Genomic DNA, 25,154 nt, shown 5'->3' with positions numbered 1-25,154 from the left:
GGGAATCAGGGAGCAGGACCTCTGCCACCCACAGTGCCACCTCCACCCTTTTTCTTTCCTGTCTGGAAGTTTGGAGAGTCTTCATGACGATGCGGGTATGGGGATGGTCCTGAGGCCCACAGAAGCTCTCCTTATGCCTCCATTTCCTTAAACATTTTGTCTGGAACCTCTTGTGTTGTCCTGAGGGTTTAGGGTTTTAGATCTCCATGCCAGGAGGAGCCGGACAGGTTGGTTCCTCATCCTGACCCTGATACCTCTCTTTTAGGAGGCCAAGAGCTCAGGGCATTCCATCTGTAGGAAGTGAGAGGTGGGGGTGGGTGAAGAAAGTGTAAAATATGGAGAAAAATGAAATTCAGTGACTAGGTTAGTGCCTATCCCACCACACAGCCGTGAGAAACCTACATTCCAACAATGTTTGGGAGTCCTAATATCTTAAGGCAGCCTTTAATAAAAAATATTGTGTTCAACTGTTAATATAACATGACAGTTTTATCCCATGCGTTAAGAGACACATCTTATTTATCTCTCTGTTTCCTTACCTCCTGCTTTTGCTTCTCTGGACCCAGGACAATGCCTGATACGCTGTACACACACATGATTATTTGTTAAGCAAGTGAGTGAATGATTTTGAGAGTCCTTAGGAAAAGAAAAAAAAAAATCATAAGGCAAAAAACCCCTCTCTGCTGAATTGTCCCCTGCGTATGTCTCTTTGTTTGGGCTTACTGATATAAAGCACAGACTTCAGTTGTTCTGACACATTACCACGGGCATCTGCGTCACAAAGATGCAGGCAAACAGATGCTAGCACGCCTGCCACAAATGGCTGTCTGCAAGGAGCGTGTGTAAATCAGACTGTTCAGTCTGGAATCCGTTCGGTACATGCATATTACACTATTGAAGATTTGCTGATTAAATCACCCAAGCCGAAAACAGTTACAGTAATTCCAGACTCCAATTGGATTCCAGTGTCAAGGCAAATCGTTCGTGAGCGCTGAGCTCATTTAAGCCTGGGAAGTAAACCTCGCAGGAGAGCTGTAGGCTTCGCATGCCCCCCATCACTCAGTCCTCGCGTTCATCATCGTGTCGGGCAAATCGCACATCAAAACGCCGTGAAATCACGTTGTGGAGTAGGCTTCCTCCCTCTGCACAATTGAGGATAATGTGACCTAATAGATTGTGTTAATGCTTCCATGGAAATTTACAGTCTCTGAAGAGTAGTCTCCAATTCCTTTTTATTTTTTCCCTTTATTTCAGGAGAGGTGGTGGCTGTGGATGGATGTGAAATATCGTTTCTAAGTGTGGAAGCCAATGGAAGTTCAAACTTGACCTGGTAGCCGACGGTAAAGAAGAAAGAAGACGCGTCTCTGGGGGCCCTGTTACTCGGAGGGAGAAAACAATGGATTTGGTGTCAAGAAAATGGGGTTCCAGTCCTGCCCCTGCCCCTGGACTCCTCTAGGATGTTGGACGATCCACTGAACTTATTTTTCCATGAGTATGAAGTGAGAGGTTTTATCTCTAGTTTCCGCGGCCTTATGACTAAAATGTGCTACATCATGGGCTTTTTTTTTTTTTTTTCATATTTATTGACTTAATGGCTACTTAGCTGGGAATAAAAGCATATAATGAGGAATATCAACATGGAAAGGCTTCCAGCCTTTAGGGTTTTGTGAAAGATACTGGGAAGAGTCTGGGTTTTGTCAACAGGAAGAGTTGAGCTTGATTTCTGGGGCCGTCCTCTCTTAGCCTCTGTTAGCGGTATAAACCCAACATTGTCCCCGTGGCCTCCGCTCAGCTCTACATGTTGGGAGTAAGGTTACTAATGCGATGTGTTTGTGGTAAAGATTAGAGAAAACACAAATAAATCACAATGCAGAGTCTTCGTCCCGGGGAAGATTTTCTACAATTGTTGCATAATTTCATTATTGGCAGTGAGACCAAATTGTAGTGAACTAAGCAGGATCTTGAGGTTTTTAAAAGGAAGGGAATTCCTCAGAGCACCTTTCCACAGTTTCACCTGGTCCCAAATGTCCTGGCAGGTGGAAAGCCTGGGAATCATTCACGATAAGGAAGAGAGTATTCCTGGCATCTAGCTGAAAAAAAAGGTAGATATTTGAGTCTCTTGGAATAATAACTCCAAATATCCCTTTTCAAATTAATGGCATTTATTTTTTAGAGCAGCTTAAAGTTCATAGAAAAATCAAGCAAGTAGTACAGAGAGTTCCCAGCCTCTGTCTTCAAGACATAGTTTCTCTACTATTTGCATCTTGCATTAGTGTGGACATTCCTCATGACTGAGAAGCTGATAACCATACATTAGCATTAACCACAGACCATGGGCTACATTAAGATTCATTCTTTCTGTTGTACATCCTATGGGGTTTTTAAAAAATATATTTATTTATTTATTTATTTATTTATTTATTTATTCACGAGAGACACACAGAGAGAGGCAAAGACATAGGCAGAGGGAGAAGCAGGCTCCATGCAAGGAGCCCAATGCAAGACTCGATCCCTGAGTGGAAGGCAGGCCCTAGACCCCTGAGCCACCCAGGCGTTCCCATCCTATGGGTTTTGACAACATGTCATGTCAGAAGTTTCACTACCCTAAAAGTCTTCAGTGATCCACCTCTTCATCCTTAGATATTGACCCAAATGGGTTGAATCCTTATGGCCACACAAAAGCCAGCACACAATTGTTTATAGAAGCTTTATTCATAACTGTCAAGACTTGGAAGTCACTAAGATGGTGTTCAGCAAGGCAATGGACAAATAGGCTGTGGCACACCCACAGAGTGAACTATTTTTCCCTGATAAAAAGCAACCAAACGTTGAGCCTGGAAGAAAACACAGCAGAAATGTAAAGGCATATAACCAAGTGAAAGCCAATCTGGAAAAGCTACATACCGGGTAATTCCAACTAAACGACCTTGTGGAAAGGGCAGTGGTTGCCGGGGTTTAGGAGGGCCGGAGGAATGAACAGTTTAGGGTCACGAGACTGTTCTGTAGGACCCCGTAGAGCTGGGCACGGGCCTTTACGCATTTGTCCAAACCCACAGAATGGACGACACCAGAACTGACTCCTAATGCTAACTGTGAACTTTAATTAATAATAATGTATTAACATTGGTTCATTGATCATAACAAATATACCACACTAACGCAAAATGTTAGTAATACGAGAAACTGTGCAGAAGAAAAAAGATACAAGAACTTTCCGTGAAATTCTTTTTATAAACTTAAAATGGCTCCAAAAATAAAGTCTATTTTAAAAAATAGTGTAAAATACCATAAATGTACTGTTCTGGAAGTTTGCAAAAATATTTTGTTAGAAGAGAAATCAATATGTAGAACAGTGTATATAAGACAAAATACTATGATTTTACAGCACTTCTATATAATTCTATAATCTGCAATTTGTACTTTTGACTATGTATGTGTGTGTGTGTTTCTACGTGCATAAAATATCTGTGGAAAGATATGCGTGAATCTGACAACCTGGGTGATAGGGTACAGAGATAAAAGCCAGGTTTACATTTATTATATGTTATTTTGTGACACAAGTACTTCTTATCTATTCAAATGTCATGAAATAAATAGATGAAATTAGCTAATAATATATCAGAGAGAAATAGCAATAAATTGGTATAGAATAATAAAATATAATGACAATAAAAGAGCAGAATCAAATAATCGTATGTTAGACAATTCTGAACGCTGAAATATAAACATATAATGACATAAAAAATTACACAACATAATAGTTACAGCAATAAAAATGATCATTTAAACACAGAAAAAGGCGAAAAAATAGCAAAACAATGTATTTGGATAGGTATGTGCTACTAAGTGAAACAATAGCAGGAGAATTAATCGACGTACAATTGGCGACGGAAGAAATGCACGAATGGTTACGTAGCAGTGCCTCACAGAAGCCCAGACGCCGACTCCTATAGAAACTCCCCTCACTGGCATCTCTGGGTCTCGCCCACCGAGGGGCATTGCTGAGGTCTGACAGCACACAGGCACTGCGTCATTTGGGTGCCCAGAGGGAAAAGCTGCCCGATTGTGCATCTGCACGTCCGTGTGTGGACATAGGCTGGCATGACCCCCACGTCTCCGTGAAGTGTAAGCTCCCCCGCAGCCTCTCCCCAGGCGTGAAGTTCCCCACCTCTGTCATTCTCTTGCTGGTTCTCCACGGTGACAGGTACCCCTGACCCATGGCCAGCTGCACGGTCTCCGCAGGGGACGGGATTCGATTCTTCCGGCTGGGGAGGCTTTCGGAGAGCCACATGATGCAGTGGAAGCCGTAACCCGAGTGGGTGAAGCAGGACGGAACGAGGTGCTTAAAGCGGTGGGAGGCCACCAAGCCCTTCCAGGCAGGAGGTGATGAAGGCCCTGCGGGTAAGACAAGAGAGGTGGGGGACAGGGAGGTGCAGAGAAGGAAGGAGGAAAGGCAATGAGGTTCTGAACACCAGGCCCTGAGAAAGTGGGGGGTGCTGTACAGAGGGGGGGGTGGGGAAGGGGGGAGGCAGACAACTGGGTATTTACATGATTTTTTTTTTAAATCTTCAGGAAGCCTCCGCCGTACATCCTTGGCCTGACTCTCATCACGGTACGTCCTTGGCCTGACTCATCACAGCGAGGAGAGCCTGCCCGGCCCGCGATATCAGGAGCCCTCAGCGTACTTGGTGCTTTACATTGCGGAGCATATTCATCAAGGAAGGTGTTGTTTCGGGTGCAAAAAACACCTGTTTTTGTTTTGTGGCAAACAAGCGACAGGGTCCGTCGGTGGTCGGTAATGAAATCAGGAGTCGGACGCTTACGAGGAACGGGAGTAGCTTCTAAGCCGTGCTCACAACCAGAGCCGGCCGGCGGACTGTAAGGCGGAAAGACGTTTTGTGGTTATAGAAGTGCTGGCTTGGAAGCCTTTCCTCTGCCCTGGAAAAGCAAGTTAGGATAAACTGCCCGGTTTTAATCCCAGCAGCCTACCGGTTGCATGTTTCCTTGCGAAACGAAAATAAGAAGGGGTGAGGGAAGGTCCTTATGTATTAGGAACTTTTGGGGGCCCCTGAAGGGTTAATGTGGCTGCCTCGAAGTCAGGACAGCTGGATCCTTCTCCCCCTTTTCCTGAATATCCCGGGCTTTTGCTCTGCTGCTGTGTCCTCTACTATAGACCTTCTCCCTGGGACAGCTGCTCGCATGCAAGACATGTCTCTGTTCCAGGAAGATGGGGCCGGAGAGCATCTGGAGGGGGTTGTGGGTATAGAAGGATGACATCTTCTCAGATCTTCCCCAGATTACAGCAAATATAGCTTTATTTATTTATTTATTTATTTATTTATTTATTTATTTATATTATTTTTTTATTCATGAGAGACACAGATTGAGAGAGAGAGGCAGAGACCCAGGCAGTGGGAGAAGCAGGCTCCATGCAGGGAGCCCGATGTAGGATGCAATCCCAGGTCTCCAGGATCATGCCCTGGGCTGAAGGCAGGGGCTCAACCACTGAGCCACCTGGGCTGCCCAACTATTTATATTTATATACATTTTTCATATATTTATATGAATTTATATAAATTCATATAATTATATAAATATATGGCCACCTGGAAGATGGTCACCTGGAAGATTTTTGTGTTATTTTTTTTTCTGAGGAAGAAATGGTTCCTGATCCATGTAGCTACGGGCTAGTTCCTGCTGCCCAGGGTAGGGGCGTTATATACGGGAGGTGGGCAGTTGGTGAGATGGGCAGGAGGGTTTGGGCCATTTTCCCAAAGAACAAAAGATGAGGTTGGATGCATTGATTTCATGATAGTTTTAGGGGTGCTTAGAGGCTATTGTGACTTTAGTTTTATCTTTTTTTTTTTTTCAATTTATTTGACATATTTAATGATGCCACATGAGCGACCGCCGGGAAATGGTGCTATAAATATCCAGGATTGTAGTAAGGCGTGGCCACACGGAGGCTTCAGGGGGAGGAAGGGCAGAAAGGAGTGATTCAGTCTGCCAGGTGCAGGGCCCAGGGAGGCCGGCAGAGAAGAGAAGCCCTGTGTGCTGGACCGGGACTCGGGGCTGGAGGTAATAAAAGGCCTGAGGGAGCAGGTGGGGGGGCTCTGCAGAGCAGCCCAGGTTAGAGAACCGCAGCTCCCCGCGCTGGAATCTGCTCGGGAGGACAGAGGGACTCTGTCACATGTCCACAAAAATCTTCCTGTAGCCTAACCTGGTTTGAAAAGGTTTCCTCCAATGGCTGGGATTTGGCATATGGACGAGAGATGGCTTCGTGGAGCAAAGGAAGCCTGTAATTATGGCTGGTAATATTTCATGCTTAAGGATATTTAATTTTTCTTATAAACGCCCTATTTTTTTTTTTTTTTATTTTTAGCACGCATGTGGTTTTGGAATTGGAGAGACATAATCCCGATTCCACCTTCATGTGATCTTGGACTCACTCGGGGGCTTAGATTCCTCATCGGTGAATTAGGGAAGTGGATGTTGGGCTCATAAAGCTGGTGTCCAGGCCAGGGAGCCGCGCTGGGGGGCTGCACAAAGCCGGGGTTTCTCCACGCGTCTCCTGAGCGCCCTGACAGGTTCCGCCTGTGGACACCGGTTACCGGTTTCACTGTGAACAGAGCTTAGTTTTGAATTTTGTCTTTGAGTTTATGCGGACGGTGTTCTAAGCCTGTTTCCGGAGATACGACGGTCCCTCTTCTTCGTGTGACCCTCAGCTCCTGACTCTTTGAGGTTAAGATGTCTTGGAAGAGGCTCCTTGATTACATGTGGGGTGGCGCTTGGGCATTTCTGAAACCCAATACGCCAGCAATAAAAAAGTACTCATATTTGAAATTCCTATTGCAACGCAATGTGGCCTCTGTGCTGGTGAGGAGGTTACAAGTGAATGATTTCTGGGTTCCTAAATACCACGGAGCTCACACCCATCCTCCCACGGGGAGTAGATATAGCCCAGCGGTGCCCTGACCAGAAATAGCTCCGGGGTCTAAATTCCTTCATGATATTTAGAAACAACAGTTGTGGGTAGAAAGGTCCATGGTCATGGTAATAATGCTTAATTGATATTTTAGTTTTTCCTTCTATGATGCTCATTTCAAAATATATAAGTTTATTATTTGAAAAATATATGTATTTTTTAAATATAGATGTTTATTTTTTTCTGATTAAACAAGCGGTGGAATTCAGACAGAAAAACATCAACATTTAGATTAAAAACTAAACACAGAAGTACAATAATAAAAATCCCCCAGTGTCGCACCGTTCACATTCTGGCTTTCCTGGATCTTTTCTTTTTTTTTGGGGGGGGTGCATACAAATCCTTAAAAACCAAAGAAAATTAGAGCCACAGAGCATAGCCAGGGTGCCCTGCGTGTTATTCCTGGGCCACAAGGTCATGTTTATATGTGCATAGTATTCCAGCGGGCAGGTGTGGAGCAGCTGGCGGTTCCACCTGCTGCGGTTCCTCACGGGCTGTCCCTAACTTCTGAGCACCCCAAACACTTGGGCCACGGGCTCTGGAAACACTGTGGTTCCTTCAGAACACGTCACCGATTTTACAGAGAGCTGCTCGTGGCCGGGGCTCAGCAGTTCTCCCACCACCCTCTACCGTGCAGGTCGGTGGTCAGGGGCAGCGGATGCAGGTGTGAACACGTGGGAACCCGCGGAGAGCTCTGGACTCCAGCTCATTTGCTGACAGACTCGGTGTTCGAGGCTGAATTTCCCTGTGGCCCAGAAGCAGCGTGAAGCTCTAGGAATGAACAACACATGGACCCTGGGGTCCCGGGCTTCGGGAACCCCATGTCAGGAGGCCAGGGCGAGGCCCAGGATGCCTAAGATGACGTGGGGGCCTGCGGTGGGTGTGGGCAGAGAGATATGGGAAGATTTCCCAGCCAAGGACATTCTTGAAAGATGGGCAGTGTCAGCAAAGAGGGGGGGCGAGGGGTGGGGGAGCTGAGTGAGGAGGAGGCTCCAGGTCGGGGGGTTGTGTGCAGGCCTGAGGGGCTCAGGGGGCCCAGGTGCAGGCAGCAGCCCACAAGGCCTGGGGTTGGGGGCTCAAGAGCAGGATGGAATGGGGTGGGGAGAGGCAGACCCCGGCAGGAAGGAGGAAGGCCCCTCGCCTTGGGGCCCCAAGTCTTTGATGAAGCAAGGCTTCCACAGCTGGCCAGGGAGCCCGTGTCCTGCAGCCCAGCTGTTAGGTGACCGTCCCCGGGGCGGCATTAAGATGCCCTGACCCCCTACTTCCGTGGTTGTGTGAAGGTCAGGGGGGCCTGCGGGCCTGGGCGCTGCCTGGGGGAAGCCCCGAGGGGCCAGCCTGGGGCCTGTGGCATGCAGGGCGGGCAGCCCCGGGCCGGGCAGGAAGGAGGTGCCTCCCCGAGCCCCCCAGGGCCCCACGGGCGCCTTCCCACAGGCGGCTCCGTAGGTCCTCCGTCCAGAGGTGAACGAGGCGGTGCTCCGGCCTGGGCTGCCCCGAGCCCACCAGACGGGGCGGGCGGCTCCTACCCAAGCGCAGATGCCTCCTTCCTGCTCCGAGGGGGACATTTCTAGGGAGCTGGAAAGGGAGCTTAGAGCCTTGAGGGAGACTTTTTTATCCACTTGCTAAAGAAAAAATACATTAAAGTATTTAGTGTATGTGTTGGATGGGGCCCGGCCCTCCCGAGCTATGCGTCTCGGGGTGGGAGGGGGCATCGCCTTCAGGCCGTGTCCACACGCAGGGGCCCCCCCCTGACGGCCGCGGGGCAGGCCTTTGCCTCCCCTAGAAGAGCCCTGGAGCGCGTCTCCGGGCCTGCACGTGCTGGAGAAAGCGGCGGGGCCCGCACGTCGGTCCTGCTTTGGCCTGGCGCTGAGCGGGGCCGTCCAGGGCTCGCGGCCCGGCCACGGGGTGCTCAGCTTCTTCCAGCCAGCGGGGCTCTGCCTGCGTCTTGTCTTCAGTCTGAGAGGCAATGGACGTTTGTCCCTCGCGGGTCCCATCTCCACCCAAGGTTCGCGGGCTGGCCTGGAGCCGTCAGCCACCGGCCGGGCGCGGGGTCAGAAAGCCCGGGCCTCGGGGTCTGCGAAGAGCCCTTGGAGGACGAAGGAGGCCGCCGTGGGGCGTGAGTCGGGAGCCTGCGGTCTGTGTGAAGTCACCAAGGGAGGGAGAGAGGCCACCGCCGGCTCCGAGACAGGCGGGCCCAGTACCGGTGCGGACGGCCGGGCGCCCGGGGTGAGCCGCCGAGGGCCGCTGCTGGGAAGGACGCTGGCACAGGAGCTCCCGGGCAGGGCCATTGGGGACGGGTGAGCGCCGTCGCTGCGCGCTAAGGCAGGCCCACGGGGCGGCTCTCCTCGGAACTTCACTGGTCGCGCCAACTTCACCTTCTGGCGACTGGACCGGAGATCGAGGCAGCTGGAGCCGAGCCGACTCCTCCAGGACAGCAGGTGGCTGGCCCGAGCGTCCTGGGGTGTGAGGCGCCGCCGGGTAGGCCTGGTGCTGCTCAGCGGGCGCTGACCTGGCCTCAGGGTGCAGGGTGGCCCTCTTCTGACCCGCTGGCAGTGAAACCACCATCCCCTGTTGAGGCTGATTTCCCCTATGGTTCCACCCCACCCACCGAGTCAGGACCCCAGCGTCAAGCGTAGGAAGCAGAGCATGGGGTTTCCCAGATGGTGATGAGGATGGCTGCATGATAAAACACAAAACAGAACAGAACACGCAAATAATGGATTTAACGTATTAAACAAGTTACCCCACACATCAGAATCTCAGAATTCCATGAGCCTTGTTGCAAAGAGTAAAGATACATTTTCTAGAAAGTACATGGGTTTAGAAACAATGAAAATAGGTATGACTTGAATGTGGCTTTTTTTGGAGAGAGAGGTTATCTTCTCATTGCAATCTTTTCTGAATCCCTACTATCTAAACACTTTGTGGCTATTCTTTTTTTTTTTTTTTTTTTGGTAGGTCCTTTGAAAATCAATAAATACATATTTAGCTTTTCAAAGTATACATTTCATTCGAAATTTTATCCATCTCCTGGAAAATCAGTACCTTTGAAGATTCTAACTCCGTTTCTACCTTCTTCCAATTCCTACGCTACTCATGTATTTGGCACTTGGCTTCTTTCTCTTCACCTTTCGGATTATTTCTCTTATGTCTACATATTTACTGCTTTCTTCTTCTTTTTAATTTTTTTTATTTACCATTTTCTTAATCTTCGCCTTCCACTGCCTTAATTGTATCCGTTAATGAGAATCCGCTCTTGATACACTCTCTTCGTTTGGTTTGTCTAAAAACGTCTTTGTCTGGCTCTGTTCTTGGGAGGCATTTCCTTGGAGGTTCTAGGAAGGTATTTATTTTACTTTAGCACCTGGGAGCTGAGATTCCACTGGTGTCCGTCCTCTAGTGCTACTGCTGACAAGTCAGTGGTCAGCATCACTCTTGAAGGAAAGCTGTTTTGCTCAGGGTCCTGGGTGTGCGTGTGTGTGCACGTGGTGTGTTTAGATGTCCCGTCTCCGATTTTTACAGTACGCGATGCCATGTTCAAGTACTGCGTTTTTTTTTTTTTTTTTTTTTTTTTTGTGGGTCCTGCTACACATTTGGAGAGCTCCTTGTGTGCTGGCTGGGGACATCCTCAGCCACAACCTTAGCCTATTTCCCAGCAGGGTCACCCTTGCTCCATGCTCTTTCTCCTCCCCTGCGGGGACCCAGGGGGGTGCATGTGGACGCTTCCCCCGTGTTGTCCGAGTTGCTAAGTTCCTTACTGATCTCCACGTCTTTGCGCACCTGTGATGCCTGCCGCGTCACTTCTTCGGCCAACTTCCTGGCCACCACCCCGGACTCGAGCTGTTTCAGGGCCAAGTTCAAGAGCCGTGAATTTTACATCGGTTACTGGTGTCGTTCAGTATGAGGCGTTTCATTGTTTCCTTTTTCACACACACTCTTCCTTTTTTCACACATGCTCTCTCCCGACGTATTTCCAAGCCTGTTACAATCGTGCGCTGTGAGACGGGTTGTTTTACAAACCTTTTCCTGATTACTCTTACATCTGGAGCCTTCGTAGAACTGTTCTCTGTTGTTTCTGCTGGCATTCTTTAATGATGCTTTCTTTCTCAATTTGGCCGATTGTTTTTACCGCGAATGGTTATTTTCCTTGGAATAGTGTTGCGAGAATTCTTTCAGAAATAGGAGGAGCTGGGATTTTTTTTTTCTTTTTTCTTTTCTTTTCTTTTTTTTTTTTTTTTTTTTCAGGCACTATGGACTCGATCGTCTGAAACTGAATTTGTGGCTTGAGTGTTTCAGGTTGTGAGTTTATGCAAGAGCCTCGTTTCCTGCAGGCCCTGCTGGGCCCCGTGAAATCTCCTGTTGACATGTGGAGGTGTGGGGAGTGGGGATCAACTTTTAGTACGTCCTTACCCTGGAGTTACAGCTCCCCCAGGGTTGCGTTTCACAGGGGGGGAGGTCTTATACTAGTGTACACATGTTGGTTGGGTCCTGAGCTTTAGCTCCTTCTTCTGTTACTTCACAAAACCTTAAAAAGTGCAGTTCACATTCTCAGCCTTGACAAATTCTCTAAGGGCAAAGGAGCCTTAGCATTCTGCTTGCTTTGTTAGGATCCTGATTTCACTTAGATTTTGGTCTGGAAATCCCTTACTATGTTGTAAGCTTCTGATGCAGTTACTATATATATATATATATTTTTTTTTTTCCTGTCTTATCCAGAATTTCTCAGTTGTTTTCAGCAGTGTCAGCGTGATTGACTTACTTTTTATTGGAAAGTACAATTATTCACTTTCTGCCCCCTCCTAATTACCCGAAGGATCTGGACATGACTGATTTCTCTTTAGTCTAAGGCTCAAATCTATTCCAAAAATATTTATTTTTTAATAAAACTATCCAAAGTTAAAAGAGATTAAATGCATAAATTTGAATATTTATTCAGGATATTCAGGAAACTGAATATCCTCCAGTGTGATTAGGACCTTGCAATCACCCCCGGTCCTCCAATAGACCCCGATCCTCCAATAGGCCCGTGATCACTAATGAGGTTAACAAATCAGGGTGCTTTAAATGAACAGTTTGAATCTTTGATGCGCCCTAACTGTGTTTATAAAGCGCTGTGGCTTACTTCAGGCGCTCTAGTTCAGTGGAAGCTGGGCTCTAAGTGGATGCTCCATTATTCCACAGCCAGTTGATTGGATATGAACCCGATCCCTCTGCATGTTAGTCTTCTCATTCATAGCTTAGAGCAAATTGTACTTGACTGGGTCTCTCGAAGCAGTTGGGGGAGTGTCAGAGAAGATAGACCACACATGCGTTTGTAAACCATTTCCATACGTGAATAAATATGTTCTAAGAACCAGTAAGGGACAGAATGAACAAGGGGAGTAAAATCCCATTTTTATGTTTCTCTTTCATGGATTCCAGGAAAATTAAACTTTATAGGAGTCTCTCTGAAGCAGCTCAATAGAATGCCATTGGCTGGGTTTGTTACTATTTTATACAAAAACAATTATTTGCAAAGAGAAGGCTCAGGCACCCAAAGCCACCTTTCATTTCATTGCTTAGCCTCTGATTTCAATACACACCTTGTGTTTCTCCAAAAATTCTTTTGAGTGATGTTGGCATGATTCTGTTGAAGAGATTTTGTTTTATTCTTTGAACTGTGAGTCACTGATACCAATGCTTATGCATTTAGGATCTAGCTTGCAGGCTTTGTTCTTCTGGGAGAAGACCCCAGGAGGGTCTTAGCTGCCCCTTGAGGCAGCAGGCTTCCTTTGGTTCCTGCAGTTACCTTGACTAGGTCACGTGATGACACAGACCTGGGCACAGATGCCTGTGTCCTGATGCCCCAGACTTTTCCATTTCTAAGGGCGGGACACTGGGCAAGTGACTGCACATTTTAGAACTGATTTTCCTCACTGAAAAACAGGAAGGGAAAACGTGTCCTCTTAATAGGATTTGAGGGAGAAGCAAATAGAGCATTTTATTTGATATTCCTTTATAAATTGTAAAGCAAAGTTCAAAATTTCAAATGCATTCATTATATCTATCTGTTTTAGCTTGTCCTAAACTATTTACTATCTATGTGATTTAAGCAAGTATATATATATATAAATATATGAAATTTATGTAGATGAAATTTATTTATATAAATATGTGAAATATATATATATAAATTTATGAAAGAGAATTTGTTAAATCTAAGTGGGATATCATAGTGTATGAATAAGGCCGGCAAGCCGGTCTCCTTCCGTGATGGAACCTTTAAGAAGCAGCAGGTGTGATAACCACAGTATCGACTAAATCATGAGAGAGAGACCCTGGCGGGTCAGGACAGAGAGCAGTTGCTAGAACAGGGTCTGCAGGCTGCAGGGTCTTTCCTGCGGTTGCTGGGCTGCCAGGGGTTTCTGGAGAGGTCTTAGCAGGGGAGTGGACTGGAAGGGTTTGCACATCTCCACCTCTGGAATATGTGTGCCAGGTTATATGCAGTGAGTGTTAGCCCTTCTCACAGGCCTGAGAGTTTCCAAAGACTATGTTTTCTTATCTGCCTTTCCCTGCGGTGGGCTGCAAGCACTGTGTTCACATGCTTCCCTCTCACAAGACTAGGAGACAGAAGCTCACAGATGTACCATCAAAAAGGTAAGTGATGTCCAGGTCAGGAAGGAATGGACCCCTGGACTCAAGTCATACTACCACTCTCCTGGTTGCACAGCCATCAGCCTGCAGAGAGAGTGTGGGCGCTTGCCTCAGTCTCCTCCAATGCACAGATGCCTTCTGAGTCCATCCCATCACCCAGGGAGTGGTGGTCAAAGGCCCATTTGAAATTGGCCCATCTGAAAAGCATCTGTTAAAATTAAGTTTCTATGCAGTTAGAACAACAATAAAGGGAAGAAAAGAGAATCTGGTTGTTAGACCAAGTTCCTGGTGGCGTTTATATATAATTCAGGGTCTTTCCATTTTGCAAACAAAACAAATATTACAGAAGAATTTCTAAGAAGCTAAATCCATCAGTCTCAGGGAGAAAACATTAACTTCAGGATGTATTCCACGAATATGAGCCACGAAGCAGCCCTTATCTGATTGGTTAAATGTCTGTTGCCTGTAAGGAACATGCTTTCTAAAGAATATGTGACACATCACAAGAACCAGAGTTTGTTTGTTTGTTTGTGATGGTTATAAACATATAGCCATTCCTGTTAAAATAAGTATCAAATGTCTAGCTACGTTTTTTAAAACCTGAACAAAAGAGAGAGAAAAAAAAAGCAAAATCAACCAAACAAAAAGCACTTTTTAATCTCATTAGATTCTTATGAGATTCTTTCAAATATCTAAATAAAATATTGCAAACTCGTGATGAATACTTTGCCAGAGAAATGAGTAAGGAATGAATGACCAGAAGAGAGCACTGAGGTATCAAGTTCAATAATAAGCTAGATCCTCAGTAGGAGGGACTTGGAACATGGTAAGAGAAACTAGAATATTACAAGGAATTAAAGAGCACATTTCTCGGCTTTTACCCTAGGCCCCAATTTGTCGGATCCTATGCATCTAATTTGTGAGCTTCAAACGCCATTCCTTTTTATTTTTTTTCTTTCTGTAATAGTTTGGTAGGAGGAAAGGAAACAGGCCTGGAGTACAAATCTAAAACTTTCACACTGTTCTCTGTAATTTGGTGAATTAGTTGTTCAACACAACGGTGTTGGCTTTCAGTCCGTTGGTTTATACTGATATAAACTTGGAGCCTATCTTTTCCCCAGTGGCATGCCTGCTTCTCCAGCACATTCCCTCTCTGGTAATGGCATCACTGGCTCCCTGGCCCATCAGCCTGCAAAACACGGAGCCCTGATCAAGTGTTCTCTGCCCTTCTGAGATCAATTGAACACCAAGTACTGTTGATTACATGGCCATCATGCCTCTCAAGTCTGTCTTCTCTCTCTGGCAGGTGGAACTGTCCAGTCTGGCTCCCCATTCACACCTGGGCTAGATGCCAGGACGCTGCAGGGAGAAAACAGGCAAGCATCCCCGACTCTAGGAAGTATGCACTGGTGGGGGAAGACAGATTCAGGAGATAAATGATGAGGGGATGTGGGATACTTGGAGGTTGCAAGTGTGGAACAAATAAAGAAGGAAATGGAGACAGGGATATCCTTCTAAAGGAGGATGTCAAGGTAGATGCCATTGAGATGTCAGCAAACTAAGTCAGTCGAGGGAGGTTGCCACCAAGCAGCTGGGGGAAGAGCGTCCACGGAGGGAAAGAGCCTTCGCTCCAGCAATTGCATAGAGTGTCTGCATGGGGTGGGAGCGCAGAGGCAAGGGGGTGGTACCCTGAGGGTGGAGACTGAGTGGTGACCATAGAGTGTAGATGGGGAGTCATGGGAGGGCCTTGAGCAGAGGAGTGGAAAGGACGTGATGCACATGATTCACGTTTTTATAGGAATGCCTTGCATGTTGTGAAGAGAATACACAAAGAGAGAGAATGAGGACAAAGGGGAAATAGGCCAATCAGGAGAAAAAGGAGCAGAGTAAGAGAGGTGGGGGCCTTGCCATCATCATAAGGTGACAGGGGGTCCAACTACCAATATGTTTTGAGGGTGGGGTTGAGAGGATTTCTTGATACATTTGGTGTGGGATGCATTTGGTATGGGGGGAGGAGGAGGGGAAAAGATTTAAGGTTTTGTGCAAGTGTTTTGGCTTGAGTAGCCTAAACAATGTGATCTCCACTAACTAGGATGGGAGAGGGGAATGTGGAACAAGGGTGCAGGAGTTTATTAGGAATTTGGTCTTAGGCATAGCACATTTAAGATGCCTATTAGATATCCAGGTAGAAATGTCATATAGTCCATTGGAAATATGGGCATTTTGCCTTATTGAGAACTTTCTTCCTACAGTTGTAAATATGTCAATCAAGTCCGTTTTCCAAGGTAGATAGAAGTCTTTTGAAGCTGATAAACTGACATCACTTTTAGATTAAGAAATCAGATAAGAGGAACATTTCCAAATGTTTTACACAATGCTCCCTTCATAGCATATGTTCTTTTGAGTTATACTTACTTTCTTACTCACTGTACTTCAAAGTTTAGATCAGCGGTGAGTGTGTGCTGCATATGTGTAAATGTGTGTTATGTAATGTGCCACTGTGAGCCACGTGTCATCACAAACAACTCAGCAACTCTTGTACACTCTTCTTTTTGTAAGAGAAAAACACAGTATTCATTTTTAAGTTTACAACTTTGTTTAATTTGTTAAGAGAAAACCAACAGTTGTCTGAAAAACATCATTTTCATAGTCATTCTCTGTCTCCCAATACACATTATTTTTTATTAAAAAGTATTCCATTATTACTCATTAACGTGTTTCTCTTTACACTTAATGAGTAATAATGAGAAACAATTATTTCTGTATTGATCCATTACTGAAGCAGAGTCTAGAAATTTCCACAAGCTGAGACCTGAAGGACACTTCACACTTTTCAACACTTTTCATTGTGTGATCTGTTTTAATATTAACTTCTTTACGTGATTCATAATATTTCCTATAGATCATGTAACAGTAGGAGACTACAAAAAACTCTATTTCAGTTTGTTAGCATATTGTTGTTTTATTTATTTAGTTCATTATATTTTTCCATATATTATTTCCTTTTTTTCCTTTTTTTTTTAAGATTTTATTTATTTATTTGAGAGAGAGAGAGAGAGAGCATGAGTAGGGGGAGGGGCAGAGGGAGAAGCAGACTCCTGCCCGCTGAGCAGGGAGCCTGACAAGGGACCCTACCCTGTCCCAGGATCCCGGGGTCATGGCCTGAGCCAAAAACAGACTCTTAACCAACTGAGCCACCCAGACACCCCTCCCATATATTATTTCTGCTGTTTTTATCAAAATAATAGGAAAAACAAGCTTTTCAGTTATTATGTAAAGTTTTCAACCAATAGGAGGCAGATTTTTGTCTTCTATTGTTAATATCTCTCAAAAAAGACTTTTAAATGTTGTCATTAGGTTTAATTAAATTTTGGAAGTAGATGTCTAAGTGTTCTTAAGCCTGTGTAATTCGATCCTACACATTTTCCAAATACGATCATCACCTTTAAGCCTCAAGTGAGAATATCCCCTTATGACAAGGGTCAATATTGAAGACTGTAGATACAACCTATATTTCAAGGTGCTTTCCTGATAATTTAGGTTTTTTTGTTTGTTTTTTGTTTTTTGTTTTTTTGGTCTGGCTTCTTGTCATTATTTTAAACCATTCTGGGGGCAGGAAGAGCATGTAGGACTAATTGAAGAAGTAAAGGTCTGATATTTCCCATTCACTTCAGCTTACATTAATTATCATGCTTAATTTGCTATTTCTTTGCAGGAAACTTTTGAAGCTGCTTAACCGTTTGGTAAGGTGGGTTTAGTTAAAAGTCGATGAGTTAAACCTGAAATTCACTTAAGGGGGCCCGATGAACTGCGCTCCCTAACGATTGGCTGTGAAGGAATGAGTGAGGTCCACGTGGGGTCCACTCCCTGGCCTGTGCAATGCCCATTTCTCTGTGGGAGCCCAGGGCGATCATTTGGTGTGCAAACCTCTGATGGAAGGAGTGACTGAGGATTGTGGAGTCGCTCTGCATGTTCAATATCACTAACACTTACGTATTTTTCCTATTTTAATAAAGATTCTGACATTTTCTTTCCAGAGCTAAACTGACTCATTTTTAGATCTACTCACATTCTACATGTGAGTCCAGTGGCTTCTTGGGTCTATCCTAGGGATTTGGTTCTCTTAGGATTCTGGAATGACATAAGCTCTATCACCCACCAACTGATGACCTAGAATGTGAACTTTGAAGCACTGTCAATATGAGTGACTGTGGAAATGGAAGGGCAGAGTCCACCCTGGCTTGTCGTGGACCAGACTGAGAAGGGATCTTTGGGGACTGGGATCATGTAGGAAGAAGTACTCGGGTATGGAGTCATATGCGTATTTTTCCATGATGATGGTTATACACAATGAACTATAAGAATAACCCTCCCTCCCCAACAAGGAATGAGATCTGCTTGAAAAATGCCAGAACACCATCCTGGAACCCAAGTGTATGATCATGACTCAAATATCAAAGCCTCATTTTTTTTCTTCCCTAAAATAGCTTTAAAAAAAATAAAGTATGGATCTGATTGTCTCTTATACAAAAGCAAGTTGGAATTTGTAACCTGTGTAAATGCTGTAATTAAAACCTTGTTTTTACATGGATTCATTATGTTAAATTTTCCACTAATTACTGACATTTTCTTTAATGTGTACATGCAGGGAACATGAGGATATGATTAGCTGGAGTTAAAAGTGTAAGCAGTAATGAGCATATTATGGGTTTCCCTTTGTCTTCCTTTGGGTACTTGAAGGTTCTTGACAATAGGTCTGCCTTTTTATAGGGTTAGTGCTCTGCACAATTTTCTGTAAACAAATACATGCATGAAAGTAAAACTGACAACATTCATATACACAAGTTGGATGTATTGCTTCCCTTTACGTTACCTTTCTAGTGACAGGCTCTTTTCTTGTGTAGATACAAGCACCCCATTAAAGGACAGGAGACTTCCCTGATGCAGGAATGGGGTTTCTGAAAGTCTCGGGCTGGGACATCCGCAGTCAAGAAACTGAAGACACAGGGGAAGGAGGAATGTAAGAGACCCTACAAGGCACGGCACGCTGCACAGCCCAGTTCACTGAGTTCCTTGACGCTTATGACCAACGAACATGTTTTACTGGAAAAATCTTCTCCAGATCTCCCTCTCCCACTGTTGCAACCAGATGTTTATCCGTTCATTTTGCTTCTTTGCAGATAATACACACACTGAGAGACGTATTTCCTTTGCTTTGTTTCTCCTGGGCCTGGCTTTTTGTTGAGCTGGTGGTTTGGAGGCCCGCCTGACAACTCTGATGGCCAATGAGCGAGGCCACAGGGACAGAGGTAGCCTCCCAGGGATCTGCCCTTGGCCCCAGTGATGCCTGTGTCACCCCCTCCTGAGGGGCAGGCGGGGGACTCAGACCCGTCTCTCTTGAAGCCTCATTGCAAGACCTCTGCCCAGCGCTGTCTGCCTCGTTGTTGGTTTTCTTGTCTTTCACTTCCTCTTTTTTCCTCTTTCTAACCCAGTTATTTCTTTTTCTGATTATATCCAACATGTGTAAGTTGAAAACACTGGAAAAAAGATCCCTATGGAATTAAGACCATGCTTACTAACATTTCACATAAGCAGAATTCACTGAAGGATTTCAGTAAGCCCACCTCAGACTCACGCGGGCAAAGGGGACGGAGGTTGCTCAGGGCCGTGGTGACACAAAGCCCATCATGCCTGGAGCCATGCCTGACATCTCAGGCCTATGAGACCAACTGCTGCTTTTCCCCTGTACTTTGGGCAATCGCTCTGACAATTCTGTGCTTGGCAAAATCCAAGATCATCGGATTTGAACGAGGATTTCTGCCCCCAGTTCATATTTCTAAAAGCCCTGAGTGGAGTTGTGAAGTTATCCCTCTTCTCTGCACTTCTGATCCCTGTCCTCTTCCTCCCTTCTACGTGTTTTGTGCCTCGTTGTTTCTGGCCCCAGAGGATTAGGTGTCGTTTCAGCTGCCTTTTCTGCTTACAAGACTTTTTCGATGCAGTATGCTCGGCTCCATAGCTATCTTTCTCTTCACTTTAAAATTTCCCAACCATTATATGAAACTAACCTTATCTAGCAGTCAAGATGTCAGTCTGATGGATATAATTCATTCTAGGTAAGGAACGATGGCTAGTTGCCTAGTAAATGGGTTTAAAATAAGGTAGTCACATTTTCAAGGAGTTATTTACTGAGTTATTTACCGGCCCCAAATCATAGCTTTGTCATTAGTGTATTTTAAGGTAGGAGGAGTTCTTTTCTTGGTGCTTCTCAAACTATATGATGTTTTGAATAATGACTAACATGCATCTAGTGCTTTGCAATGTGAGAAACACCTTTCATCCACGTAATCTCATTCCGTCTTCCAAAAAGGTCTATGCTATCAGAATCTCAGTTTTCCAGATGAACACACTGAAGATTAGAGCAATAAAGAACTTATCCCTGGTCTGACTTTAGGGTTTGTGCATTTAATATATCATTGGCTAGTAACTATAAAACTATATTTTGTACTTTAAAGAAACCTTGACAGAATAGCATTTATCTAGTGATAAAAATGTGAACTTTGCTGGCACACCAACCAGGGCTCAAATTCAGCTGTGTTTCTTTCTGCTGATATATTTCCTTGGGCAAATCAAATCACTTCTCTGAATCTTGTTTCCTAATCTGTTAAATGATCATGATGATCCTTGTAAAATACCTTGCCAGGTGTCTGGCACAATTAGTACTCAATAAATATTATTATTATTATTATTATTATTATTATTATTATTATTATTTTTGAATTGTTATTTGGAGGGGGACAGAATGGATGTTGACAAGACTAGCAATACAACGCAAGGCAGGAAGGAAGTACAATCCCTTCATGGCCATTTTTATGGCTACCATGTAAAGTATATTTGTCATTGCACTCAAAGACCATAAGCCAAAGGGACAGTTCGAAAACTGGTGGCAGAGATCAGATTCCCAGCTAGAAATGTTACAGAGGAAGAGCAAGAATAGTCGCTGAGACCCACTTCCCTCTTTTCCTCGGCTCTGCTATCATTCTGTCAACATCAGAGTCAATTAGCAAGAGCGGTGGCTGACTTTCCCATTCATCCAGACCTTCAGTGTTCTGAACACAACCACTAACACCTTATTTTATGCCAATGATTATATCTGGCAATGAAGTTACAACAAAAATTGGAGGAAATACAACCCTGCCTTTGGAGTCACAGCCCAGTGGAAGGCACCGTTCATTCACCCATGGAACATTTACTGAGAATGTAACATGCTCTGGGTAAAAGGCAAGCTATTTGAGGTAAAAACAAAAGTCATTGTTTTTGTTCTTAATGACATAGCAGCTATGGACGATAGAGAAATAAAGAGTTAGAGCTGAATAAAGAGTAATACATTTAGAGACACAGGGAAACCCTGAATGCAATTAAAAATGAGGGCCACCTGTCCTAGTAAGAGAAGGGAGGCAGAGAATTATGGTAAGAAAGGAAGCTACAGGATGGCTTGCTGGGACACACAAATTCGAGCCTAAATCAGAGTCAGGTGGATAAACAGTAGAGTAGAAGCTGCCATATTATAACTGTTCAACAAGCACCTGCAAAGACGATTCACTGTCTGCTAGGATCCAATGCTGTTTGCCATTCCTCATATTCTGAGCTGGCTGTGAATACTCCTTTGCTCCCCAGCTCTGCACTCAGGACCATGTCCAGCAGTTACATATGTGCAATTGGAAAACCAGGACAGGACACAGAGAGAGGAAAATGTCACAAGAGGAAAAAAGCCTATTAGAGAAGCACAGAATGCCACAGAATTCTTTCAGAACGTATGGAACCAAGACAAACAATGGAGAAAAAACAATCTAAAGTAATGACAAACATATTTTCTAACCTAGAGTCCTCCGCCGAGCAAAATGAAGGGAAATTAAAGCCTTTTCTGGATACAGGAACGTGGAGTAAATTCTTCATGGATATACTGGGACTACAGAAATAGTAAAGGAAATCAGGCTAGTAAAAGTAAAGTGATACCAGAAGGAAACTTTGTTCTACAAAAAAAGGAAATTAACAGCACCGGAAATACATGAAAAATATAAAAGACTTGAAAAATTGTGTCATCTCTTTAAAAGATAATTGTTTAAAGCAAAACCAATCACAATATACTGCGGGATGTGTAGCACACATAAATGTATTTGAAGTAAAACTTATGACAATAGTGCAAAGAACAGGAGGAAAAAGCGAAATTCTTTGGATGTGTGCTTTTCACTCTACATAAACCTGCAAGTTAAAAATGTATATTGTAAACACTAGGACAACTGCTAAAAATCAAACAAAGAGGCATTGATAATAAGCAAATAGCAGAGATCTTAAGAGATAGAATCATAAAAAATACTGAATCCAAAGAGAGGCAGAAAAGGTGGGGAAAAGGGGGGAAAAAAGAGGACATGAGTAGAGAATGAATAGAAAGATGACAGTCACATGATAATTACATGAAAATTAAATCATCTGAACCTGCAGATTAGAAGTAGAATTGGCAGATTGGAAACAAGCAAAATCCATCCATCGGTTGTCCATAAGTGGCCGACTTTAAAGATAGATGTTCAAAGAAAAGAATATAAAGTGATATACCATGTAGTTAATAGACATAATTTTGTGTCATCATTTTTTTTACATTAACGCATAAACACAATGGCATTTTAGACATCATGACCTTTTGCCTAATCACTCCCATTTTATGGGATAAATCCTTTCTGTAGGTATGTAGAAACCTGTGGAAACGACTTTTCTCTTGTTCATCCCTTTACACTAGGCCACTACTTTCCCATCTGCTGGAAACCATTTTGTTAGTAATTATAAAGGTAAAGCCACGGAGTTCTCCAATGTCATATCAGACCAGTGTGAGGGGAACCCTGTAGTGCAGGGTGAAGGAACCAGAAGGCTATAGAAGCTCTAGAATACAAGAGCAGGGTATTTCGTTTCTTTTGTTCACTGGTAATAGAAATAACAAACATTGGTTCAATGACTAAATAAATGAGGTCATCAATGAACGAAATAAATGCAGAGCATTCTGGAATCATTCATAATGGTAGTGAGTAATCATCTAGGCCTCACTTGTAGAGACAACACTGTAAAAATTACTCCATTTAATGACATATATCCATAATGAGAAGACCACAATTATGCTATATTTAGAAAAGAAGCAAACCATGTAATACCACATAGAAAACAAAACAAAACAAAACACATAGGCATGATTGATACTAAGTTCTGGAATTTATAGAGATAAGCTTCATTTATTAGGGGAAAAAATCATACTGGATAGCACTTTATTCCCCAAAGAGTCTTAGTAATAAATAAGATGCTAAACTTTTTAAAATGAACCCTGTTGAAACAAAACAAAACAAAACAAGGGATCATTATTTTTAGGAGAATTGCAAAATAAAATAGGCCAGCAGCAACACGGCTAGTAATTGAGGTCATAAAAGCAATGGAGAGGGCTCCTGGGTGGCTCCGCGGTTGAGCATCTGCCTTTGGCTCAGGGTGTGATCCTGGGGTTCCAGGATCAAGTCCCACATCAGGGTCTCTGCAGGGAGTCTGCTTCTCCCTCTGCCTGTGTCTCTGCCTCTCTCTGTGTGTCTCTCAAGAATAAATAAATAAAATCTTAAAAAAAAAAAAAAAACAGGGATCCCTGGGTGGCGCAGCGGTTTAGCGCCTGCCTTTGGCCCAGGGCGCGATCCTGGAGACCCAGGATCGAATCCCACGTCGGGCTCCCAGTGCATGGAGCCTGCTTCTCCCTCTGCCTGTGTCTCTGCCTCTCTCTCTCACTGTGTGCCTATCATAAATAAATAATTTAAAAAAATCTTAAAAAATAAAAATAAAAAAAAAAGAAAAAAAGAAAACAAAAAACAATGCAGAGAAGCTGAGCTTCCTTCAGGCCAGGCAGAGCCAGGCCCATTCTGTCCCACGCTCCCACTCTGCACTAAAGCCATTCGGGGGCCACCTCCCCAGCGCCAGGTGTCCCAGATCTCGACCTCAGCCTGCACGGCTCAGTAACTCCCACCCATCCCTAACCCAGCCGTCACAACCAAATCTCTGCCCGGAACCCTCTCGCTTCCACACTCATCTAGCTCCCAGGTCCCCCGACCGGGATGTCTCATGGCCCTTTGAATCTCACCGGCTTACCACGGATGTGACAGTCACCTGGGCGGGGAGCCTTCAGGACAGCCGGCCTCCACCTCTTAGTTGTGTGGACACCTCTTCAGTTCCTCGACCCTTCTGATTCTCAGCTCCTGCTTCTGTAAAATGGTAACAGGCCTCACAGGGCTGCGTCCAGAAGGTCATGGGATCAGGAGGTCGTCCCCCCGCGACCTCCAGCACACACCCAGGTGCCAGCCACGCCTGCTACCCGCTTCATTCTCCTCACGAGGCGGGGAACCTCCCAGTCATGTGCTGGCACCCGGGGGTGGGGGCCTTTCCGCCCTGCGCTGGTGCACACCCCCGCCTGGATGGCTTTTGAAGTAGCCACCTCTGATTTCTGCCCCCCACCCCCCCTCCGCCAGCTTTCCTACTTCCTGCCCTAAGTGCCTTTCTGCCTGGGGTCAATCCCTTTTCCACTCTGCCTTCCCCAGAACAATGTGCTCGGGAAGTGGGAAGGATCCCCCCCACTTCCTGCCCCCTCAGCCTGCAGACCGGAGCTCCAGGACTTTGTTGAGAGTGGCCCTGCGCAGGGCACGGTCTACAGGCCACCTTGCTGGCCTCCCGGCCCCACTCCCCACTGTGCATCCGCACCTCCACGCCGCTTATATCCCACGGCCGCTCCCAGGCTTCTGGCTCCTTGGGCTGGAGAAGTCCTGGCCTCAGGTATCACCTCCTCCAGGAAGCCTTCCCTGACTGGCCTGTAGACAGGGGGTCCAAACTTGGTCTCAGGTCACTCAAATAGGAGGGAATGTGCCCGCGGGGAGGAGAACACACCGGCAGCCTCTCCCACTATGTGGATCTGCGGTCTGGTCTGTGGTCTGTCCTGAGGCACATCTTGCTGCAACCACAGGGCCCCCCTTCGTCCCGCCCGCCTTCAGCCCTGCCCCTTCACTTCTCTGCCCACCTTCCTTCTTGCCTTTCACTTTCTTGTTCTTAACTGGCCGATTCATAAATGCGTACAGATAACCAAAGTTAGACAATTGCGGCTACCTAAGAAAATTATGTTTCCAGGGAATTTGTGTGTTTGTGTGTGTGGGGGGAGAGATTCCGAATCTTCTACATGAATATGTTTGCTTAGGGAGTAGCAGCTGTTAAAATACAAATGTGGTTTTTGCCTTCAGACTAGAGCAGGAAATCATGCACAGTGTGGTCTGCGCGGGGCTCTTTCATCTGGGGGCTCTGTGCCTAACTCTGATTTAGGGACAGAGAGTAGGGCGGCTGGTGGAGTGGACTCCCCGGCCTGGCGGGGGTCGCAAAGCCCCCTCTCACCCTGCTCCTCCCTCCAGCCCCTGTCACTGGAAGTCGAGGCCCTTCACCAAGTGGAAAGATAATACCCGTCTCCCCCAGTCGGGTGCAGCAT

General features: G+C 45.3%; 2 long non-coding RNA genes across 6 annotated transcripts; one reads left to right on the top strand and one right to left on the bottom strand.

Moving 5' to 3' along the window:
* Window positions 1–545: 545 nt before the first annotated feature.
* On the bottom strand, window positions 546–21,388 carry LOC111090466. Of its 5 annotated transcripts, XR_005371982.1 has the most exons (5): window positions 21,199–21,388; window positions 18,489–18,610; window positions 4,549–4,876; window positions 4,169–4,395; window positions 546–2,090 (listed from the first exon to the last, which is right to left on the bottom strand). It is a non-coding gene; the product is annotated as an uncharacterized LOC111090466 (long non-coding RNA). The 5 variants fall into 5 exon arrangements; XR_005371981.1 differs by lacking the exon at window positions 546–2,090 and having other exon boundaries at window positions 3,838–4,395; XR_005371983.1 differs by lacking the exons at window positions 4,169–4,395; window positions 4,549–4,876.
* LOC111090465 lies at window positions 5,983–20,060 on the top strand. The gene is made up of 2 exons (XR_005371986.1): window positions 5,983–6,078; window positions 18,520–20,060. It is a non-coding gene; the product is annotated as an uncharacterized LOC111090465 (long non-coding RNA).
* Window positions 21,389–25,154: the final 3,766 nt, after the last annotated feature.

Source organism: Canis lupus, chromosome 17, assembly GCF_011100685.1.
Source record: "Canis lupus familiaris isolate Mischka breed German Shepherd chromosome 17, alternate assembly UU_Cfam_GSD_1.0, whole genome shotgun sequence".
Taxonomy (NCBI): domain Eukaryota; kingdom Metazoa; phylum Chordata; class Mammalia; order Carnivora; family Canidae; genus Canis; species Canis lupus.
The sequence above is the reverse complement of the archived record's forward strand: the minus strand, read 5'-3'. Positions and strand labels throughout refer to the sequence as shown.